Genomic DNA, 24,400 nt, shown 5'->3' with positions numbered 1-24,400 from the left:
TGGTTGACAGTGGGCGGGGCCGAACGCACGTGCACGAGTGCGACGGGGAGTCTGCAGACTGACCGGTCTCTCGGTCCGGTACCCTGCTGCCAAGCTGAGCGAGTGTCGCAACTTCAATCTCCCACCACGGGTTTCAAACTCAAAACTGATGCAAATATGTTATTAGGCCAATTTCCATTTGCTGTCAGTCAACTGAAAAATCACATCTGCCGTCGTGAGTACTGGTTAGACCACTATACACTCATTCAATTTTATTGTTGTCCTGTGAACATACTAATAGGAGGAATTGGTTCACTTGTCCCGTCGATCCTGCTGTTCCAAACAATAATCTAATTTCAACGTGATCGATCGAATTGGCCTTTAACCCTCATTCCTGTGTGCCGTCCTTCTTATATCTGTCTTGGTTACGATTTATTAAACATCTTGGCAAGAATATAATTAAAACCATTGCTTCCTCTGGCCATTGTGAGGCGCTAAAACACTCACAACCAACCCAGACGAAAAAGAAATATATATAATCCGAAATTCGGTATTTTGAAAGCGGAGCAGTTGCGGGACAAACAAATACCGCACCATTGCTTTCACACCGATGTTGCCAGTTCTAGAACAGTTTTTAAGCTGGAAATAGGGTGTGAAAAGTATCAACCGTGTAAACAAGTTACTGCAGGAACACAAACACCTCCCACCCCCCCACCCGCCGACAGAAGAGGCTTAAAACAGAGATGATGCCCTCTTGAAGACTGATTCCAAAGTCAGACAGCAGTTTGACTGGAAATAAAGACCTTAATCAAATATTTTCACCGTAATTCACAAAGAATATTCTGGCAGTGTGGGTTTCTGCAACAAACCTGAGTGCAAGCAACCAGGCGAGGGAGATTTGGCTGATGTGGGAAGTGCGAGTTGCTGTTGTATGAGGCTCAGAGCTCAGTGTCTGTGAAAACAGCGGCCCGTCCCACAAGCGCACATTCCAAAGAAATGGGAGAGGGCTGTCTGCTGAAACCCAGTCCAACCCAGTTCCACGCTCACTTTCAACTGTGAAAAGAGTTAGTCTAACGTGTATGTAATCCTTTGCGCCACATGAAAGACCAATAACACCCATAATAAGATGTACAATCGCATTAACTAGGGTCTAGAATCTAAAAGCTTAATGTTAACGTTGCTGCGAGTTTACACCATTTGTCCCTTAACATATGATTCCAATCACTGTAGCTTTTGTATCAATAGTTCTCACTATTTCTTAAAATAAATCAATCTGTGGCACTATCAATTATAAAATCCCACTGCCTGTTATTCTGTTTAGTTACTTTTTAAGGATAGAGAGAGATCGGTGACGGGACCCTGGCCCGTGCGACATTGCAGCTTAATCTGCCGCTGTGAAAGTTACTTTCTGCACGAACACCTTGGAGAGTGTTTGTGAATGGAGGCACCCATGTCATTTGAAGTAATCTGATTCGATAATAATTGACTCCTTAACTTGGTCAGCTGAGGGCTCCCTTCTCTCATTGTTCCCTTCCCGATCCCAACGGATTTAACGCCGAGCCTCGCTCTAAACGCTGAATAATTGTGCAACATCAGAGACAGCACTTAACTCTGATGTTTGGACTGAACGGCGTTAAATGTGGTCCCGGGTAATCACAGTCTGACTTACCGGGTAAGCGACAATCTTCCTTCCCTTGTGTCCTCACCTATTACGGAGAGTTGCGTCTGAGCTGCTGCTCCTGAGGTCATTCGTCTGTAAAACGTCCGTCTCTCATTACACACTTAAAGGGCACGGTGAACCCCGGTAAAGTTCAGCTGCGTAGTCCGGCTCACACTTACTCTCACCGGCCCGAGTCAAGCCCGACAGAGTGAGGAGAGGGGATTAGAGCAAATGTAGCAACCGTAACCCGGAAAGCGAACAGGCTGCGTTAACTAATCCTCGCGGCCACAGGCAGTTTTTGTCTGGATTTCCCAGTGACATTCCCGCCTAGTTCTTACATTGCAACCAGTGCTGCGGAGTTTCTCTTTTTAAATCAACGAGTCCAGGCTGCAAATTTGGTCCAGCCTGGGTTCGTGAGGGTCTGAGGACCGCCCGGCGCGTAAAAATGTCTGCCCGAAGCAGGACAACTTTCAGCTCAAACATCCCTCACCTGCCTCGATACAGGGAACTGCCTTTCTGCTGATATTAAAACAAACTGCTTCGACAATATACTCCCATTCAACTGGAATCAATTTGGTCAAAGATTGTCAGATCAGTGGAGTTTATTGACATTCGTTTAATAACATTAGTATTAAGAGATTTCAAAGTTGCTGGTGAACGCAGCAGGCCAGGCAGCATCTCTAGGAAGAGGTACAGTCGACGTTTCAGGCCGAGACACTTCGTCAGGACTAACTGAAGGAAGAGTGAGTAAGAGATAGAAGGCGAATGTACCAAAAGCATTCTTTCCGACTCTATCTACCTGTGACGCGACTTCAAATGAAGTGTGGACCCATAATCCCAAATCCCTTTTTTTCTGTAACACTCCTCAGTTCCCTACCTCTTACTTCTGAAACCTACCCTCGTTATTTCTACAGCAGAGCAACAGCTTCCACTTGCCTGCATTAAATTACATCTGCCATTTTCACTTCTGTTTTGTAGTTGTTCCAGATCCTGCTGCAAGCTTTGATATTCTTCCCCGTTGTCACCTATCACGGTGTCATCGGCAGATTTTCTGGTCCAGTTAACCACATTATAGTCCAGAACATTCTAAAAGATGAGAAACAACAGTGGCCCCAGCACAGACCCCGCGGCCCTCCACTAGCCACAGGTCTCCACTCAGAGAGGCAACTATCTAGTACCACTCACTGCCTTCTCCCGCGCCGGCCGCCAATTGCATTGCTGAAGTCCATGCAGCCATCATCCACTGTCTTGCCTTCATCGACATTCCTGTTAAAATTCCTCGTAACTTTTCCGGAAAACTCTCTAAGATTACCCAGTACAGAATGCCACATTGACTATCCCTAATCAGTCCTGTCCATTAAAATCTCACGTGTACGGTCCTTCCATTAATTCTCCCAATACTGATGTAAGCAGCAACGGCCTACAATTTCCTGGTTGCTTTCTGACCCTTTCATAAACAGCGGAAAAATAAAAAAAAAACTAACCACCAATCCTCCAGTACCCTACCTGTCACTCAGCATAATTTAAACATATATGCTGCGACACCACCAACTTCCGTACTTACATACTTCGCTGTCCGAGTTGTTTCCAATTCGGCTGAGAGACAGGATCCAACATGTCATGTTTCTTAATGACATAATAGCTGTCTTCAAATTCTATTAACGAAAAGTAGTTCTGAGTTTTATTGGAATGTGCTGTATCTCCACGAGCTTCAACACTTGGCAATCTACTGGACTGGGCCTCACAAAACCCAACGAGATGTCGGTAGTGATGGACAAGGTTTTGTGTTTTAGGGTGTGGGAAATCAGCAGGTCAGATGGAGCCCATTCTTCTAAAATGAGGTCATTCGCTTCTGTGGAAGAGTCAGAGCTGGTGAAGTGTTGAGGTGCGGAGGCAGATATTGGAATGAGGCAGGTACTGAGGGAGGTCAAATAATATAATCCGAGCGTTATTTGGTGTAGGACTGGAAACAAATTTGCATGTTTATTTAGGACGTTGGTGACATTGCATTGCTAGGCGAATGCAATGTTAGCATTCATTTCTAGAGGAATAGAGTATAGGAGCAGGGATGTGATGTTGAGGCTCTATGATGCGCTGGTGAGACCTCACTTGGAGTACTGTGGGCAGTTTTGGGCTCCTTATTTAAGAAAAGATGTGCTGACGTTGGAGATGGTTCAGAGAAGATTCACTGGAATGATTCCAGGAATGAGAGGGTTAACACATGAGGAACATTTGTCCGCTCTTGGACTGTATTCCTTGGAGTTTAGAAGAATGAGCGGGGACCTCAAAGAAACATTTCGAATGCTGAAAGGCATGGACCGAGTGGATGTGGCAAAATTGTTTCCCATGGTGGGGGAGTCTAGTACGAGATGGCATGAATTAAGGATTGAAGAGCGCCCATTCAGAACAGAGATGCGAAGAATTTTTTTTTTTTTTTTTTTTTTTTTTGCCAGTGGGTGGTGAATCTGTGCAATTCGTTGCCCCATGCGGCAGTGGAGGCCTAGTCATTGGATGTATTTAAGGTAGAGGTTGATAGGTATCTGAGTAGCCAGGGCATCAAAGGTTATGGTGAGAAGGTGGGGACTGGGACAAGATGGGAGAATGGATCAGCTCATGATAAAATGGCGGAGCGGACTCGATGGACCGAATGGTCAACTTCTGCTCCTTTGTCTTATGGTCTTATGGTCTTAATTCAATATTTTGAGTACAGCAGACGGGATTGTTTTTTGAAGTTGTGTTAGGCATTGCTCAAGGCGAATTTGGAGTATTATGTGCCGTTATGGTCACCTACCGACAAGAAAGGATAAAGGGAAAGAATACATAGAACTTTACAGTGAAGCTGCTGGTATGGAGGACATGAATTATAAGGAATTATGGGATAGTTTCGGAGTTTATTCCTTGGAAAGTAGAATATTGTGGGACGAATGTTAGATGTAGACAATAAAGATGCGGGGTAGAGTTGGGGTAAATGCAAACAGACACTTTGCATTGAGTTTGTGTGGACATGCCATCAGAGATCATGGGTTAAGGGTGGAATGTGAAAAGTTTAAGAGGATTACGAGGGAAATCTTCTTCATTCAGAGGAATGTGAGAGTGTAAACGCTGCTGCCGGCGCAAATGGTGCATGCGAGTTCGATCTGAAATTTTAAGATAATTTTGGATAGTGGTGCTATGGGTAACTATGGCCCGGGTGCAGGTGGATGGAAGTCTGCATTGCAAGGACTGTGCCGAAGGTTCTGCTTCCATTCTGTACTTTTCTTTGAATCTATAACTCCTTACTCATTGATTTACAATACCGTCAACTGTTTGAATAAAATAAGATCCAAAATAAATATCAGAAGTTCAATCGTTCACAGGTTAAATCTCCAAATATAGTCTGACAGCGTGGTTGTGTTTGGAAGTTGTTTGAAACTGCCCGCCCACTACTCCCACATGCTGCCTTTCGCCAATCTTTCGTACCTACAGTAATACACCAAATGCCGGAGGAACTCAGCATCTCAGGCAAAGTCTATGGAATTGAAGAAGAATTCGACCTTTCGGGCCGACACTCTTCAGTGGAACTGCAAAGGAGGGAAGCAGAGTCCAGGTAATTGATTGATAAGGAAGGTTATTGAAGTCGTTTCAACCTGCCTACTGCATCTGCACACTCCCTTTCGCCGACCGCTTGTAACGATGGTAACACAAATCAATGCTAGAAGAACTCAGCCAGTCAGGCAAAATCTATGGAATTGAACAAGAATTCGAACTTTCGGGCCGACGCCCTTCAGAGAAATGAGAAATGAAGCAGGAAGAATCCAGACTATTGATTGATTAGGAAGATTTGAGTTGTGTGAGATTCGGAGCTCAGTATCTCTGCATGATCAGCTACCTCGCCCGCACATACCTGAGAATAGGGAGAGTCCGTTCTGCTGAAATGGAATGTAGTTTCACTCTCATTCAGGTGTGAACAATTTGTCTTTAATATTGCATTTAACCATTTCTGCTGCAGGGAAGAGCGACAGAAAATTTAAACTTATAAAGAAAATTAACAGGGGTCAGAGCCTGCACTTTATTTTAACCCAGACTCAAATCATCTGCAGTTGTTTAAAGAAATATTTCAACGATTAATTTAAATAAATCAGCCCATTGCGTTCCTAACATTTCGCCAGCAATATTTTAAATCTTGTTGTGAGGTTGAAGTTCAGAGTGAGGGAGTGAGGGCGGGGGGGAAAAGGAGTCAGAAGGAGAGAGAATGGGTGAGCAGGGAGCAGGGAAACGGCAGGGTGTCTATGGACGGTGGAGGAAGGAAAGCTCAAGATGGAAGAGCGTGTGGGAAAGTGCAGAGCTGGACTGAGATGAGAGAGGCAGAGGAAACGAGAGATCGAGATGGCAGAGAGAGGGGAAGTGTAGGAGACAGGCAGTGGATGATTGAGTGCACGGGAAAGTGAAATGGTTAGAGCGAGGGTTGTGGGAAAGTCTCACAAATCAGCCAGGGAGTTTAGGCCTGTGCTCCTGATATCAGCAGTGGGAAAGTGGGAAAGCACGGTATGTGTGAGTATTTTAATAGAGAGGACTGACTAGGATAGTCAGCATGGCTTTGTGTATTCTAGGCCATTTTTTTGTGCAGTCACGAGGTAAATTTCAAGGAGAGTTGATGAAGGTAATGCAGTGAATGAGGTATTCATGGATTTAGTCAAAATCCGGCATAAGAGATTCGTGAACAAAATCCATTAGCTTTGCATTCAAGATGAGGTAATACTTTGGGGTGGACATTGGCGTACTGGGACGAGGCAGAGAGTGCTGGCAGATGGTTGCCTTACTAAGTGGAGGCCTGTGACGAGAAGAGAGACGCACGTGTTGGTGCTGGATATGGAAGCAATCAAAAGACACTCATGTCGATGGAACACACACTTACATTCGGTCTGGTTAGCTTCCAGCTGATGGTGTGAATATCGATATCTGGAAAATTCGGTAATGCCCCCGTTAACTGCAAATTTCGCAATTTCCATTTCCCTTTCTCTTCCTACCTGCTTACCTGAAAACCCAACTGCTGGCATTACAGAAATCGGAAATAGAGCATAGCTCGTGTGGAGAATCGAAGGAACGACAGATATGAAGATTTTTAAAATCTATTTATTTTCAGCTAGAGAATGGTAAATCACTGTTATTAATTTCCCAGCCGGCTGTGCAAGCCATGTTATTGGGTATAGTTATTAAAGCGAAAGTTAACATGTTTCTGATCAGTTAGGGCATCAAAGGTTATAGGACGGAGGCAGCCGGATGGAGTTGCGAGGAATAGTAAATCAGCCACGATGGAATTTTGGAGCAGAATGGTCCGAATGGCCGAATTCTGCTCCAATTATAGGATGATGTGGAAAGTTTTAACACAATGCAGAATAGATTTACCGACATACCTCTCAGGTAAGAAAATAAGTCTTATGACGAAAAGTTGAGACATCTCTGTTTTTTTCTCGAATTAATGTTCTGAGCTTTATTTGAAAGGACAGTTTCACCCCCAGCTTGCACGGTTGGCAATAAATTCGACTGGGCCTCACAAATCCAATAAGATTTCAGTATTGATGGACAGGTTGCGGGGGTTCAGGTTGGGAAGAAACAACAGACCAGATGGAGTCCATTGCTGGAAATGAAGTCACCCACTTCTGCAGAAGAAGCAGAAATAGTGGAGGGCTGAGGCGGTGAGGGAGGTTTTGACATGAGGTAGCTACTGAGCGAGGTGAAAGGTACTATATATATTCCAAACGCTATTCGGTACACAATTGGAAATAACTTTGCTGAATTATTCAGGACATTACTGAGAATGCATTGATTTTGGCACATTGGCTGTCATAAATTAATACTTTTGAGTACAAGAGATGGGAAACATGTTGAGCTTGTTCGAGGCGTTGTTCAGGCCGAATTTGGAGTATTGTGTGCAATTGTGGTCATCTACCTACAGGGAAGGCTACAGAGTAATAGTACAGAGAAAACTTAACTGGACGTTGTCTGGTATGGAAGACATGAGTTATAAGGTGAGATTGAATAGAATCGGACTTTATTCCTTAGAAATAAGAACACCAAGGAATATTTGTTAGAGGTACACACAAAGATGAGGGATAGTGATAGGGTAAATGCAAGTAGGGATTTTCAGTGAGTTTGGGTGGACTTACAATCAGACGTCATGTCTTCAGGGTGGAAGGTGAAAAGGATAGGAACGGGAAAGTTACCTCGCATCCGGAGTTTTTCCGGTTAGCGGACAATTTCCCCCCACGCCCTTCTGACGTAGTGGGGAACCGCGTACGAGGCAATTGACAGTAGTGGTGTGCAATTGCCCTCTGCCGGGTGAGATTCCAAAGATATCACCAGCTCATAACCCGGCAAGGATGGAAAGCGTGCAGGGGAGCCGGCTGGATTCGAACTCGGGTCCTTTCGACTAATGCCACTACGCCACCAGCCGAGTCAGAAAAGGTTAAGGGTATTACAAATGAACACTTCTTCATTCAGAGGATTATGAGAGTGTAAAAAAATGCTTCCGTGGCAAGTGGTGCATGCGGGCTACATTTCAAACTTGAAGGGAATGTTGGATAGTGGGGGCCTCTGTACAGGTGGATGGGCGTTTGCAGATGAGAGCCATGGGCCGAAGGGCTTGTTTCCATACTGTACGTTTCCATGACTCACTAACTCCTTAATAACTGATTCATAACACACACAAACGGATGATTAATCTAAGATCCAATATAAATATCAGAAGTTATACTGTTCACAGCTTAGTTCTCCAAAAAAAATATTCTAACACCATGGTTAGATTTTGATGCCGTTTCAAACTACTTACTGCTTCATTACTCCATTTCGCCAATCTTTCGTAACTATGGTAACGCAAAACAATGCCCGAGAAACTCAGGCAAAATCTGTGGAATGGATCAAGAATTCCACCTTTCGGGCCGACACCCTCAGCGAAATTAGAAATCAAGCAGGAAGAGTCCAGATTGTTGATTGATTAGGAAGGTTTCGGTTGTTGCTCTGTGAGATTCGGAGATCAATGTCTCTGTCTAATCAGTTGCCTGACCCCACAGTTTCCTCATAATAGGGGGTGGCCTTTCTGCTGAAATGAAATGCAATTTCACTCTCATTCAGGTGTGAACTATATGACCTGAATATTGCATTTAACCAATTCTGCTTCAGAAAAGAGTGATGGAAACTTTAACCTTATAAGGAAAATACCAGGGTCAGAACTTGCACTTATTTTATACTCAGACTTCAATCAACGGCATTTGTTTTAAGAAATATTTTAAAGATTAATTTAAATTACTCAGCCCATTGCATTCCTAACCTTTACCGACCAACATGTTTAATGCAGATGTAATGGTGACTTTAAGAGGGAGAGTGAGGGTAAGCGCTATAATGAGTCGAAAGGAGGGTGAGTGGTGAGCAGGGAGAGGGAAGAGGGCAGGGTGTGTGCGAAAGTTGGAGAAAGGGAAGCTCAAGATGGAGAAAGAGGGTAGAGTGGCGAGCTGGACTGAGAGGAGAGAGGTAGCGAAAAAGAGCTTTACAGAGGGCAGAGAGGGGTAATGTAAGAGAGAGGGAGTCGAAGGTAGAGTGCACGGGTGAGTGAGAGGGATAGAGCGAGGAATGTGGAAAGGCTCAGAAATCATCTGTGGAATCACAGGTCCCTACTCGTGACATCAGTAGTAGTAAAGTTTGCAAGCACGGTATGCATCAGTATTTTAATAGACAGGACTGACTAGGGCTAGTCACGGCATTGTATATCCCACACTATGTTATAGAGTTTCCCGAGGAAGTAACGATTTTTTTTTCCAGGAAAGTCGACAAACGAACTGTATTGGATGATGGCTAAATTGACTTTATCAGGAGAATTTATCAAAGTCCCGCATCAGAGATTTGTCAGGAAAATCCGTGAGCTTTACTTTCAAGATGAGGTATAACATTGGAGTAGATATTGGTGTAGGGGCAGGAGACAGAGAGTAAAGGAAAATGGTTGCCTTTATAATTGGAGGCCTGTGTCTAGTGCAAAGCTGCACATTTCTGTGCTGGATATTGAAGCAATGAGGCCACACTCATGTTGATGAAACAGCAACTTACATTTCGTCTGGGTAGCTTCTAAACTAATGGTTTAGAGTCTGCCCAGACGGAATACCTTGATATATCGGATATCTTGAACTTCCAGTACTGCCCCCTTCCATTTCACATTTCCCCATTCTCATTTCCCTTTCACTCTTTATCTGCCTACCTGCAAACCCAACTACTGGCAGTGCCAAAAATTGCAAATAATGTGTAACTCGTCTGGAGAGTCGCAGATGGACAGAGATGATTGCGATTTATTCATTTATTAATTGGTTAATTAATTTATGATTATTATTATTATAGTCAGAGAGTGGTAAATCTCTTATCATTTATTTTCAGCCAACTGTGGAATCGAAGTTATTGGATTTAGTTTTGAAAGCGAAAGTTCGTATGTTCTTGATCAGTCAGGACTTCAAAGGTTACGGCAAGAAGGCAGCAGCGTGGAATTACGAGGAATAGTAATTCGGCCATGATGGAATGGCGGAGCAGAGTGGTGGAAATGGCCTAATTTTGCTGCAATTATAGGAGTATTTGGAGCGTTTAAAGTTGACGCAGAATAGATTTCCTATTCAGGTATGACAAAAAATCTTGTAAGAAAACGTTGAGGGATCTCTGTTTTTTGGATCTGGTAAGAAGGAGTATGACATATTGCTTGATAGAAGAGTGATAAGTGATAAGAGGTTTTGGCATATTGGGCAGCTAGGCATTATCGAGGACGTAGGTGGCTAATACGAAGGGCATAACATTAAAAGAATCGGAAGAGATTATAGTGTGGATGCGAGAAGCAACATTTTGTAACACAGAGATTGCTGCGGTCCTGGAACAGGCTGCCAGGGCTGGTGTTCGGTGCTGAGACATTAGGGACATTTCAAAGGCGTGAGCGAAATAAAATAAAAATACAGCATTAAGTTGAGGGAGTCGTTTGGTTGATTTTGGAGTCGGCTGAAAGGAAGTTCGTATGCACGTGAACTGAAGACTATTAATGTCCGAGCCGGAAGGCTTGCTAGTGCTGCTCGAGGCGGGGTGGGTGGGGGAATTGGTGGTGGGAGGGGGAAGGGTAAATCCAGACTTACAAGCGATAGCAACAAGGCTGCCGCAGAACAGAAAGTGAGCAGATTGTGGAGACAGATGCTAAGGCCTCAGACATAATCAGGAATTTAATTCACATACATCAAAGTTTGTGGTGAACTTTGATGTGTGTTGCTAGAATTTCCAGCATCTGCAGAATTTCTCGTGTCAGGAATTTAATTGTTGATCATGGTGCGAGTAATGTATTCAGCTGCAGATACCTCAATGTAAGAAGAGTTGTATTAAAAGGCAGATGAGACCATGGCATGAATGAGCACGTGGATTTACTATATTATCGCCATTAGTGGGATGGTTGCAGTATGAGCAGGACTGGCAGGGCAGTATTCCATCGCTCCGCTGTTTAAGATGAAGCAGAGGGGGAAGGACTAAATGGGGAGGAATGGCGTTACTAGTTAAGGAAGATGTCACATCAGGGTGGATAAGAGAACTCACCCAGTGAGGCGTTCAATGTGGAACGTAGTAATAAGAAAGGTATGGCCATGTTAAAGGGGCTTCGGCTTTGGAGCGATGAAGTATGATAGATGTATTACACGGCATCACAGCCCAGCCAAGTGTCCGTGGGAGTTAGAGGAAAAAATGTGAAGAGAAATTGCTCAGAATTTCAGCAAACGTCAGTTTGTTATAGGAGCTGGTGTTAAATTTCCAGGTTTTGACAGGGACTCCCAAAGTCTAAAAGGACAAGATGGAATAGACGTTGTCATCTATTTTCTGGAATGTTTTCTTAATCAGTAGATAGAAGTCCCAAATGAGGGAGTGTGCGATATTGATTTGCATTTAGGGAAGGAGGGAGGCCAGGTGGCATAATTTTGTATAGGGGAAAATGTTGCATCCAGTAGTCAGAAGGACATTAGCTTTAAAGTGAATGTGCAAAAGAAAAACAGATCGGGTCCGCGGTCTGCGTGCTTAAACCAGGGGACTCGAGGAGAGCCCAGCGTTCTCCCGTTGCTTAAGATAGGCTCTAAATTAATCTGTGAAACTTCAGCCCTCTGAGCTTGCTATCAGTCGTGGGAAAGTTATTAAAGGGTATTGGAAGGGACCAAAGAATTTAATTGTATCCGCTGCGGCCCCACCAATCTCCGCACTTACCTCCCACGGTGTCTGACCTATTCTTAATCGGAGTCTACAATTCGCATAAGGGTCAGAAAGAAACATTTCCAAGCTTCATGAAATATCATGTAGGCTCATATTTTATTAATTATACAGTAATTGTTGAATTTATATTCTGAGCAGTATTTGACCTCCCGGAAATTGCATAGTTGGCAATAAACTCCACTGGGCCTAAGAGAATCCGATGAGATTCGAGCAGCGATGGACACGTTCTGTGGATTCAGCTTGGGAGAAGCAACCGGTCAGATGGAGCCAATGTTAGAGAGGAGGTCACTCACCTCGGTCGAAGAGACAGTAATGGTGAAGAACTGAGGTGGTGAGGGAGATTTTGAAATGTTGTAGGCAGTGAAGAAGGTCAAAGGTACAATGTATATAATCCAAGCGTTATTGGCTATACGACTGGAAATAACTTTACAGGATTATTTCCGACTTTACTGAGATTGCATTGTTTTTCGAACATTGGCCTACATAAATCAATACATTGAGCACAGGAAATGGGATTTTTGTTGTTGTAGTATAAGGCATTGCTGAGGCTGAATTTGGAGTATTGTGTGTAGTTTTGGTCGCCTACCTATAGGAAAGGATACAGAGTAAGAGTACAGAGAAAAATTACCAAGAGGTTGCCTGGTATGGACGACCTGACTGATAAGGTAACACTACAGAGTATTGGACTTCATTCCTTGGAATTTAGAGCACTGAGCGAAGCTTTGTGAGTGGTACACAAAATTATGGGTGTATAGATATAACCATATAAACATACAACAATTACAGCACGGAAACAGGCCATGTCGGCCCTTCTAGTCCGTGCCGAACTCTTACTCTCACCTAGTCCCACCGACCTGCACTCAGCCTATAACCCTCCATTCCTTTCCTGTCCATATATCTATCCAATTTAACTTTAAATGACATCATCGAATCTGCCTCAACCACTTCTGCTGGAAGTTCGTTCCACACAGCTACCACGCTCTGAGTAAAGACGTTCCCCCTTATGTTACCCCGAACTTCTGCCCTTTAAATCTCAAATCTTGTTTGAATCTCCCCCACTCTCAATGGAAAAAGCCTATCCACTTCAACTCTATCCACCCCCGTCATAATTTTAAATACCTCTATCAAGACCTCCCTCAACCTTCTACGCTCCAAAGAATAAAGACCCAACTTGTTCAACCTCTCTCTGTAACTTAGGTGATGAAACTCAGGTAACATTCTAGTAAATCTTCTCTTTACTCTCTCTATTTTGTTGACATCTTTCCTATAATTCGTTGACCAGAACTGTACACAATCCTCCAAATTTGGCCTTACCAATGCGTTCTACAATTTCAACATTACATCCCAACTCCTATACTTAATGCTCTGATTTATAAAGGCCAGCATACCAAAAGCTTTCTTCACCACCCTATCCACATGAGATTCTACCTTCAGGGAACTATGCACCATTATTCCTAGATCCCCCTGTTATACTGCATTCTTCAATGCCCTATCATTTACCGTGTATGTCCAATTTTGATTAGTCCTACCAAAATGTAGCACCTCACAATTATCAGCATTAAACTCTGTCTGACATTTTTCAGCCCACTTTTCTAACTGGCCTAAATCTGTCTGCAAGCTTTGAAACCCAACTTCATTTTCCACAGCTCCACCTATCTTAGTATCATCTGCATACTTAGTAATCCAATTTACTACCCCATCATCCAGATCATTAATGTGAACGACAAACAGCGTTGTAACCAGTACAGATCCCCGAGGCACACCACTCGTCACCGGACTCCAATCTGACAAACAGTTATTCACCACTACAGTCTGGCGTCTCCCATCCAGAAACTGCTGAATCCATTTTACGACTTCAATATAAATACCTAATGATTGAACCTTCCCAACTAACAGTCCATGTGGAACCTTGTCAAAAGCCTTACTGAAGTCCATATAGACAACATCCACTGCTTTACCCTCGTCAACTTTCCTAGCAACGTCTTCAAAAAAATAATTTAAAAAAGAGATTTGTCGAACATGACCTTCCACGCGCAAATCCATGTTGTCTACTCCTAATCAGACGTTGTCTATCCAGATAATTATATATACCACCTCTAAGAATACTTTCCATCAATTTACCCACAACTGACGTCAAACTCACAGCCTGATAATTGCTAGGTTTACTCTTAGAACCCTTTTTAAACAATGGAACAACATGAGCAATAGGCCAATCCTCCGGCACCATCCTCGTTTCTAATGACATTTGAGATAATTCTGTCAGAGCCCCTGCTATTTCCACACTAACTACTCTCAAGGACCTAGGAAATATCTTGTCAGGACCCGGAGACTTATCCACTTTTGGTATTCCTTAAAAACTCCTGTACTTCCTCTGCTTTAATCATCATAGTTTCCATAACTTCCCTACCCGTTTCCCTTATCTTACACAAGTCAATATTCTTCTCCCCAGTGAATACCGAGGAAAATAAATTGTTTTGCATGTCCCAAATCTCTTTTGGCTCCACACATAGCTGTCCACTCTGATTCTCTATGGAGCAACTTAATCCCCCACTATCCTTCTCCTATTAATACAACTGTAGAAACCCTTTGGTTTTATTTTCACCTTGCCAAAGCAACCTCATGTCTTGTTTTAGCTTCTCTAATTTCTTTCTTAAGATTCTTTTTACATTCTTTATATTTCTGCAGCACCTCATTTACTCCATGCTGCCTATATTTATTGTACATATCTCTCTTTTTCCGAACCATTACTCTATTACATCCCTCCCATAAAACAATTTGTCCCAATCCACTCCTTCTAAATCCTTCCGCATCTCCTCAAAGTTAATCTTTCTCCAATCAAAAATATCAACTCTGGGTCCAGACCTATCCTTCTCCATAATTATATTGAAACTAATGGCATTGTGATCATTGGACCCGAAGTGCTCCCCAACACAAACCTCCGTCATCTGCCCTATCTCATTCCCTAACAGGAGATTCAACACTGTTCCTTCTCTGGTTGGTACCTCTATGTATGGCTGCAAAAGAAAAATCCTGCACATATTTTACAAATTCTAAACCATCCTGCCCTTTTACAGTACTTTTACAGTATGGGCTTCCCAGTCTATGTTTGGAAAATTAAAATCTCCCACAATCACAACCTTGTCTTTACTCCAAACTTCTACTATCTCCTTACAAATCTGCTAGGATAAATGCAGGTTGGAATTTTCCACTGAGTTTGCATGCACTAACAATCAGAGTCATGTGTTAATGGTCGAAGGTTTAAGGGCAACATGAAGCAGTTTGCAGTTGGAAGGCGGGGCTGAAGGGCCTGTTTCCATATTATACTGTTCTACAACTCGCTGACTCATTCATCATTGATTGATAACGTAGATATCTGGATTAATGTCCAAATAAATATCATAAGTTAAATTCTTCACAGCTGAATTCTCCCAAAATACTTTAACAGCGTGTTTATGTTGTGAAGTCCACTCAAACTGCCCACCTGTTCACCCCACACACTCCCTCTCGCCGATCATCCATTGCTATTGTAATACACAAAATGATGGAGGAACTCAGCAGGTCAGGCAAAGTCTATAGAATTGAATAAAAATTCGACTTTTCGAGCTGAGAAGCTTCAGAGAAATTAGAAATGAAGAAGCAACGTTGATTGATTAGGAAGGTTTTGGTTGTTGTTCTGTGAGATTTGCAGCTCAGTGTCTCAGTGTAGTCAGCTGCCTGGACACGCAAATTTCGTTCTGCTGAAATCAAATCCACCGTCACCCTTGTTCAGTTGTGAATACTGTGTCTTTAATACATTAAACCATTTCTACTAAAGTGAAGACCGATGGAACCTTTAACAGTCTAAAGAAAGTTACCAGGGGCCAAAGCTGCATAGTTATTTTCAACCCTAACTCCAATCATCCGCAGTTGTTTTAAAACATATTTTTTTTTTTTTGCCATTTGAAAAAATCAGACCATATCATCCGTAACCTTTGCCACCTTTTAACTGATGTTGATGTGCGGCTGAGAGTGCGACGGGGAGTGCGGGTGAGGGGAAGGAAGAGGCAGAAGGAGAGTGCATGGGTGAGCATGGAGAGGGGATGGGGCACAGTCTGTGTGAAAGGTGCAGATAGAGAAGCTGAAGGTGGATGAATATGTGGGCAAGAAGAGGGGTGGAGAGTGTGCAGAGTGGAGAGAGAGAGGAGAGGGGAGAGATAAAGAGATGTAGATAGTACAGACAGAGCGAAATTGTGAGAGAGGGGGAATAGGAGGTAGAGTGCACGGGTGAGTGAGAGGTATAGAGCGTGGGATGTGGGAAAGGCTCACAAATCAACCAGAGAATTATAGGCCACACTAATATTTTGAAGCAACGACTTATATTTCGTCTTCGAAGCAAAAGAGTGTAACAAGATTTACAAATAAATGACACTGAATGGTTTTTACATATACGAAAAACAAAATGGACCAGTGACTCGGAATGTAATCCTGGCCCAATGTGATGACAAAAAAATAAAGCGTGAACGTTTCTCCCTGACCGCCGGGTCACCTGTGATATCAATCCACAAATAAGTACAAAAGCCCAGGGCGAATACTGTACCATCATGTTTCACTGTTATCTTAATCATTCGTTGGTAAATATCTCCTCTGAAATGTTTATCAGGTATAACCAAGTCCATAACGTTATGTTGAAAGGAAATTTTGTCCACGTTACTTCAGACATATCCCCCTGCGCAGGGCGCTTTAAATATAATTGATAACAGCACACTTGTGATAGTGATTCTGCAGTATGTCAGTTGTGACGGTTTTATTCGCTACAAATGGCGAGCACTGAGAAGTAAACATATGGCCAATATTTTCTGACAACCAGTGACATTGTGGTGGGTTATGACTGGGCATTATCACTGGCAGTGTGATGTGCTGACGAGCATTTTTATAAAGATGTGTGTCACGCCCTGGAAGAAGACTTTATTGCTATCGTAATGGTCTATATGGAGAAGCCGTGTTTATAGAACATAGAACATAGAATAGTACAGAACAGTACAGGCCATTCGGCCCGCAATGTTGTGCCGACCCTTAAACCCTGCTTCGCATATAACCCCCACACCACCTTAAATTCCTCCATGTACCTGTCTAGTAGTCCCTTAAATTTCCCGAGAGTATCTGCCTCCACCGCTGACTCAGGCAGTGCATTCCACGCACCAACCCTTTCTGAGTGAGAAATCTTCCTCTAATATCCCCTTGAACTTCCAACCCCTTACCAGAAAGCCATGTCCTCTTGTATTGAGCAGTGGTGCCCTTGGGAAGAGCTGCTGTCTGTCCACTCTATCTGTTCCCCTTAATATCTTGTACACCTCTATCATGTCTCCTCTCATCCTCTTTCTCTCCAAAGTGTAAAGCCCTAGCTCCCTTAATCAACGATCATAATCCATACTCTCTAAACCAGGCAGCATCCTGGTAAATCTCCTCTGTACCCTTTCCAATGCTTCCACATCCTTCCTATAGTGAGGCGACCAGAACTGGACACAGTACTCCAAATGTGGCCTAATCAGAGTTATATAGAGCTGCATCATTACCTCGCGACTCTCAAATGCTATCTCTCGACCTATGAAAGTTAATACCGCATAAGCCTTGTTAACTTCCCTATCTAACTGTAAGGCAACATTCGTTTAGTTTATAGCTGGAGATTTCCGATGCGTCGAAATGTGAGCCTTCCAATGAGCGGGGTGTGCTTTTCTGTTGTGTACTGACGCCGTTGTGAGTCGGGGCCTTTTGTTCGGCGGGAGACGAAGAGAGAAGACGCAGGGGAGAACCAGTGTCGGATAGGACCCGGTGGGAGACCATTTGTTCGAAATGGATTGCGAGCGACGATCGGAAGGTGGTGAGAGCTTCCACGTAGACCGAAGTCCAGCCTGTGAGTGACAGAAAAGTTCAAGATGAACTCCAACGTGTTCACCTTTGACTAGTTAATTATAATACGCCCTTTTTCTTTCTTATTACATTTCTTTACAGACCCTTTAGTTAAGTAACATTAAGTAAATATGATTCCTTTAATCACATGCAGTGTGTTGACTGCTATTTCTTGGCACTGATATACAACAGCGTAGCAAATTACACCGCACCCACACAAACCAGGGTTTGGGGTGGCAGAGCCATCTCACGGGATTGACGGGAGCAGAGTGTGTACTTCGTAGACTTCAACAGACAAAGAAACAGGGTCGGTCAGCGATATTGTTATCGTTTTATGGGTCACGGTTTTATATGTAGTTTAAACTTTGTCCATCGTGAGACTCGAGTAGCAATGGAATTACCAGTATACTGAGAGAATGTTCTGAATAAGAGGTGGTATTCTCTGTGCGAGAGACCGGGTGACCGAATAAGCTGTGATAATTACATTGCAGTATTGATGGAACTGGACAAGCAATGACATATTCTATGTTGTCGGTGGCATGTCAGAGAAACCACTGATAACACCAGTGAGGTCTATGATGGGCCTGTAGGACAGTGACAGATTTTCTCATTGCTGTAATGGACCCATTGGAAGGAGGAAAATACGGCACTCATCTCCTCACGTCGCACAGAAATCATAAAAGCATCTGTCTCATATCTCTTGTGTTTCTCAATCTATGGTGAAGTATCATTATGTTCTTTGGAAACTACCTTCTCATTTGAACAATATATCTGTATGAATTATTGTTGTTTTAAACGAACATGAACCGCCATAACAGAAAAAGAACAGATATTTTTGGGAGTACTCGACAGACATCTCACCGCCACTACTACTCCACTGCCCCTCAGTGATCATATTGGTTATTGTACCAGAGAAAGTGTCAGACCTGGTGAGAAAACACTGAGAGGATGCGCAATTCAAAAAAAAAACACTAGTAACTCCTTAACGTGTACCTTTGACGCGTAAGGAGATGTGCAGAAGAATGGGGAAATATTGAATTTGAGGAGGGAAGGAACTATGTTATTGCGTAAGATCATGAGATCATAAATTGGGAACAGATGTACTGGGAAATGCACTAAATTAATACAGAGATTGTTAATGGAGAACTTGTATTGGGCTTTTCATAGATTTGACTCAATGGAGAAGGAAAGGAATGATAGGATATGGAGACATGGTTCATAATAAATATGAAAACCCTACTCAAGTGCAAGACGGAAGCGCACTTTACGACGCAAGGGTCAGAGAAGGCTCGAGTATTACAAGGCATCTAGGAAGGGAGCTGGAAATGGACCTAATATTGCGCGAGGGGAATAGCAGAAGGCGTTGCTGAGTAGGATGAAGGAAACAATCAGGAGTTATAGACGCACATGAGAATAGGGAGGACTGATCATGGATAAAACCGGGAACGTGCTGGAGTAACAGGGGAGCAGCAGTTGTCAGTAATGAATAATTTGCTTCAGTATTCACACATGGGAGGGGCATTAACCGCTGGGAAAGACAACTTGTATAGTGTTTAAAGCTGGGGTAAATAGGTTCTGATTAGACTGGACATCAAAGGGGACGGGAAGAAACTGGCAGAATGGAGTTGTGGGAATGGTAAATCAGTCATGATGGAATTTTGGAGCAGAATGGTCCGAATTTACTAATTCTGCATCAATTAGAGGAGGACTTGGAAGTTTTAAAGACAATGCAGAATACATTTACCGAGATGCTACTCAGGTAAGAGATCAAGTCTAATGAGGAAACGTTGAGGGTTCTCTGGATTTTGGATTTTGTGCGAAGGAATATGGCAGATTTCATGATAGAAGAGTATAAGGTGTAAGAGGTATTGAGGGATTGTGCAGCAAGACATTATCTTGGGAGTAAGTGGCTAATAGGAGGGGCATAACATTAAGATAATCGGAGGGAAATTATAGCGTGCTGTGAGATGCAACTTTTTTTTTCCACACAGGGAATGCTTCGAGCCTGGTGTTCGGTGCTGAGACATTAGCGATATTTCAGACATGCATGAGTGAAAGCAAAATAGAGGACTAACCTATGGGAGTCATTATGTTGAACTTGGAGTATGTTCTAAGGAAGGTGGTTTGCAGCTGAACTGAAAGGGGACTGATATCCTTGCGGGAACAGGGCTGCCTCAGAGCAGAGAGTGGAGAGGTTGTAGAGACAGATGTTTTTATGAAGATAGTCAAAGTCAGGAATGAAAAGGTTCAGCATGGGTCGACAACTGTGCTCAGTTGCAGATATTCCAATACAAAAAGCATAGCATGAAAGTCAGCTGAGCCCAGGGCATGGATAAGCTCGTGTAACTACTATATTTAACCATTAAGAAGCAGAGGGGGACGCATTAAATGAGATTGTAGGACACTACATAACACCCATCAGTCCGATTGATTTAGAGGATGACATTTGAAGAGAAATTGCAGAAAACTTCAGGAAACATAGGTTGTGATAACAGCTGATTTTAACTTTCCAATTTTTGACTGCGACTTCCATAGTGTAAAAGAACTAGATGGAATATTGGTTGTGAAATATATTGTGGATAGTTTTTATTTTTTAAGCACCAGTTAGAAGTCCCAAATGAACGACTGGACGATACTTGATCTGCATTTAATGAACGAGACAGGGCAGGTGGCAGAAGTTTTTCTAGCGGAACACTTTGTATCCAGTAGTCGGCAGGCCATTAGTTTGAAAGTATCTAAGCAAAAAACAGGCCTTGTTCTTGGATTGCGATTTTAGATTGGACATATTCCAATCTTGCTGGTGTCAGAAACGATTTTGCAAGTGTCGACTGGGACAGGCCGTTTTCTGTCAAAGATGTACGTGGTAGGTAGGAGTTCTTTAAAAGTATAATTTTGAGAGAACAAAGTTTGTACGGGCCTATCATAATAAAGAGTAAACCGAACAGGTGTCGAGAACTTGGAATTTCAAGTGATATGGAGGCTCAAGTGAAGGAAAAACAGGAGATGAATTACAGGTGCAATGAGGTGCTTATCGAGTGCAGGGAATGCAAGAGAACACTTTAGAAAGAGAGCAGAAGAGTCAAGAAAGGATGATTTTGCCCTAGTTCAATCGTAAGGAATGCTGCACATAGTTTAAGAGCAAAGGGATTTCAAGAGACATAATTAGACCACTGGAAGGTGAGAATTGGACAATAGCGAATCCAAATGTGGTGCCAAAAGCGCTAATTTTTTTGCATCTGTATTTATCTAGGAGTCGGATGCAGTTTATCGAGGTAAAACAAAACTGAATCAACTTCCCGGACTCTATACAGATTACAAAGGTGGAGACGTTTGGATGAGGCACATTAGAGTGGATAAATCACCCGAACCTGACAAGGTGTTCCTTCGGACCTCGCGAAAGGAAAATCTTGCAGGAACCCCAGCAGAGGTATTTACATCATTCTTAAACAAGATAACTGGAGGGTAGCAAATGTTGTTCCGTTTGTTTAAGAAATGCTCTAAAAATAATCTATAAATTTACTGTCTTGTGAGCCTGACATCATTAGTGGGAAAGTTATTGGAAGGTATTTTAATGGGCCGGATACATGAGTATCTTTTTAGATATTGACTGATTAACGATAGTTCACATAGCTTCGTTTGTGGCAAATCGTGTCAAAGAAGTTACCAGGAATGATGTTGAAGAAAAAAATATAGGCTGCTGTCGACGTGGAATTTTGCAAGACATTTGAGTTTCCCGCAATGTTGAGTCATTCTGCTATGAAAATGAGGTAGTAAAATTATGAGACATTTGCTTTGTGAAAGGATCCAGAGATTGGTAGCAGATAGTTGCCTCTCTAACTGGATTCCTGTGACAAGCGGAGAACTGCACAGACCGGTGCTGGTTCCTTTGCTGTTTACATCAGTATCAACGATCTGGATGATAATGTGCTAAATTGCATCAGGAAATTTGTGGATGCTGCCAAGACAGGGAGAATGATAGACAGAGAGGAATAGTATCATGGTGTGTGGTCGAATATAGAGCAGTTGGGAACAAATAGGTTAAGGGTAATGCTGCAGTAAAGGAAGCTGTTGGCATATTACCCGTCAAAAATCAAAGTACAGAGTACAGGTGATAAAATGTCATCTTCAAGTTGGACAAGACATGGCTGAGGCCACACATGAATTATTATGCAGTATGGTAAACTTCCTACAGGGAATATGTACGTAAATACGTTGAAAAGGGTGCAGAGAAAATTTGCAAGGACTTTGGCCCGACAGGTGGACCTGAGATACAAGGAAATCGATAATGAGTTTTGACTTCAATCCCTGATGCGTACAAAATTAAAATGAGACTGCTTCCATTACTCTCTATATCTACACCCATCTTAATTTTATATATTTCTATCCCCTCTTTCTTCTACGCTCCTGGGAATAAAGTCCTAACCAATTCAACCTTTCTCAGTAGCTCAGTTTCTCAAGTCCCGGCAACATCCCTGTAAACCTTTTCTGCACTCTTTCAACCTTAGTAATATCCTTCCTGTAATTTGGTGACCAAAACTGCAAATAATACTCTAAATTATGCCTTACCAATGCATTATACAACCTCGCCATAACATTCCAACTTTCATACTCAATACTTTGAATTATAAAGGCCTTTGAGATAAGGTCGGAAGCTCTCTTTATGACCCTATTTATCTGTGACACCACTTTTAGTGAACTTTGTATCTGTATTCCCCGGTCCCTCTGTTCCACAGCACTCCTCAGTGCGCTACCATTTACCTTGTATTTTCTGCTTTGGTTTGTCCTTCAAAAGTGCCATACCTCACACTGGTCTGTATTAAACTTCATCTGCCATTTTTCTGCCCATTTTTCCAGCGGGTCCAAATCCCTCTGCAAGCTTTGAAATCCTTCCTCACTCTCCACTACACCTTCAATCTTTGTATCATCAGCAAATGATACTTTAGATGTGTGGGTATGACGGGCTATGCCGACTGAAGTAGACAATTTAAATATCTCAGCCGAAGAAAGGTTTCTGTCCTGTTCTTTCCTAAGGGACCATGACTACCTGACCACTGATTCATAACACAGGTTGATTATATCGAAATCCGAAATGACTATAGTTTGATTTATTCACCGAGAATATTCTAACAGCGTGGATAATTTTGGAGGATCTCAGCAGGTCCTGTAACAACAACTAAACGAATAACATATAGAGGTTTCGTGCCGTCACACTTTAGTACAACTGGAATGTGAGGGTTGTTTTTCTGTGAGAATCTGATCTAAGAGTCTGTCTACAAGCAATCACATTCCTCAGAATAAGGTGTGGACGTTCTGTTAAAATCAAATCGAACTGGTTCGACATTCCAATGTGACCAAAGTAATTTAAATTATGCTTAGTGACAGGTAAGGTACCGAAGGGTTTGAGTTCGCTTACGAAAGGCTCAGAGACCCAGCCAAGTAATTACAAGCCAGTACTCCTGACATCAGTGGTGGGAAGTTAATGGAAAGACCGAATTTGTGAGAATTTCAATAAACAGAATGGATTGGGTATAACTTTGTGTATTCATTGCAATCTTATAGAGTGTTTCGAAGAGGTTAGGAATAATATTATTCGGAACGTTGATGAAAACAAGGCAGAGTACTCTGTTTATCTGTACTTTATCAAGAAATTCAACAAGCTGCCGCATGGCAGGTTTGTCAATAAAATTCTCGTAATTCAAGATGAGGTGGTAAATTGGAGTGGACATTGAAGTTGTGGGAGATGGCAGATAGTGCTATTGAATGGTTGCCTCCCTGACGAGAGGCCCGTGTATAGTGGAGAGCCAGAGGGATCGGTGTTGCATCCATGTTTGTTATCTATAGGAAAGATCTGGATGATAATGTGGTTAATTGGATCTGTAGATTTGCCGATGACATTAAGATTGGAGGTGTAGCCAACAGCCAGGAAGACCATCAGAACTTTCAGCAGGATCTGTACTAGGTGGGAAAATCTGCTAAAAATAGCAGAAGTAAAATTAATGCAGGCAAGTGTAGGGTATTGCACTTCGGTTCGACCAACTAAGGTAGGTCTCACGCATTAGAAGGTAGGGCACTGAGGTGTGCCGTAAAACAAAGTGATTTACGACTACAGGTTGAGAATTAATCGAAAATGACGACATAGGTAGATAGGGTCGTAAGGTAAGCTTTTGTCACACTGGCCTTCATAAATCAAATTATTGAGTACAGGAGATGGTATGTTATGCTGAAGTCATATTACACATTGGCGTGGCCTAACTTGGAATGTTGTGTGCAGTTTTGCTCACCTACCTACAGGAAACATGCAACTACGTTTAAAATAGTACAGTGGAAATTTAAAAGGATTTTGGTGCGATTGTCGTACCTGGGTAAAATGGAAAGTTGGAAGAGGTCAGTTTTTTATTCCTTGGAAAGAATAAGATCTAAAGGAGATTTGATAGAGGTATACTAAATTGTGAGCGATGTAGATGGGGTAAATGGAATAGGGGAATGGAGAGAGAGGTATCGAGAGAGGGGATTAAAGAGAGTGAAGAGAATGGAGTGAGAGGGAGAGAGAAAGTGCAGAGGGGTATGCAGCGGTTGAAAGAGGGGCGCAGGACGAGAGTTGGAGTGCGACAGGATAGTGTGAGGGGCTCGAGCAGG

At 42.7% G+C, this 24,400-nt stretch overlaps 1 long non-coding RNA gene across 1 annotated transcript; it reads left to right on the top strand.

Annotated features, from left to right (window-relative positions):
• The first annotated feature begins 1,588 nt into the window (after positions 1-1,588).
• Positions 1,589-21,176, top strand: LOC134341587 (uncharacterized). Its single transcript, XR_010016780.1, has 3 exons — positions 1,589-1,651; positions 5,105-5,225; positions 21,015-21,176. It is a non-coding gene; the product is annotated as an uncharacterized LOC134341587 (long non-coding RNA).
• The last annotated feature ends 3,224 nt before the right edge of the window (positions 21,177-24,400 follow it).

The sequence above is a fragment of the Mobula hypostoma genome, unplaced genomic scaffold (assembly GCF_963921235.1).
Source record: "Mobula hypostoma unplaced genomic scaffold, sMobHyp1.1 scaffold_36, whole genome shotgun sequence".
NCBI lineage: Eukaryota > Metazoa > Chordata > Chondrichthyes > Myliobatiformes > Myliobatidae > Mobula > Mobula hypostoma.
The sequence above is the reverse complement of the archived record's forward strand: the minus strand, read 5'-3'. Positions and strand labels throughout refer to the sequence as shown.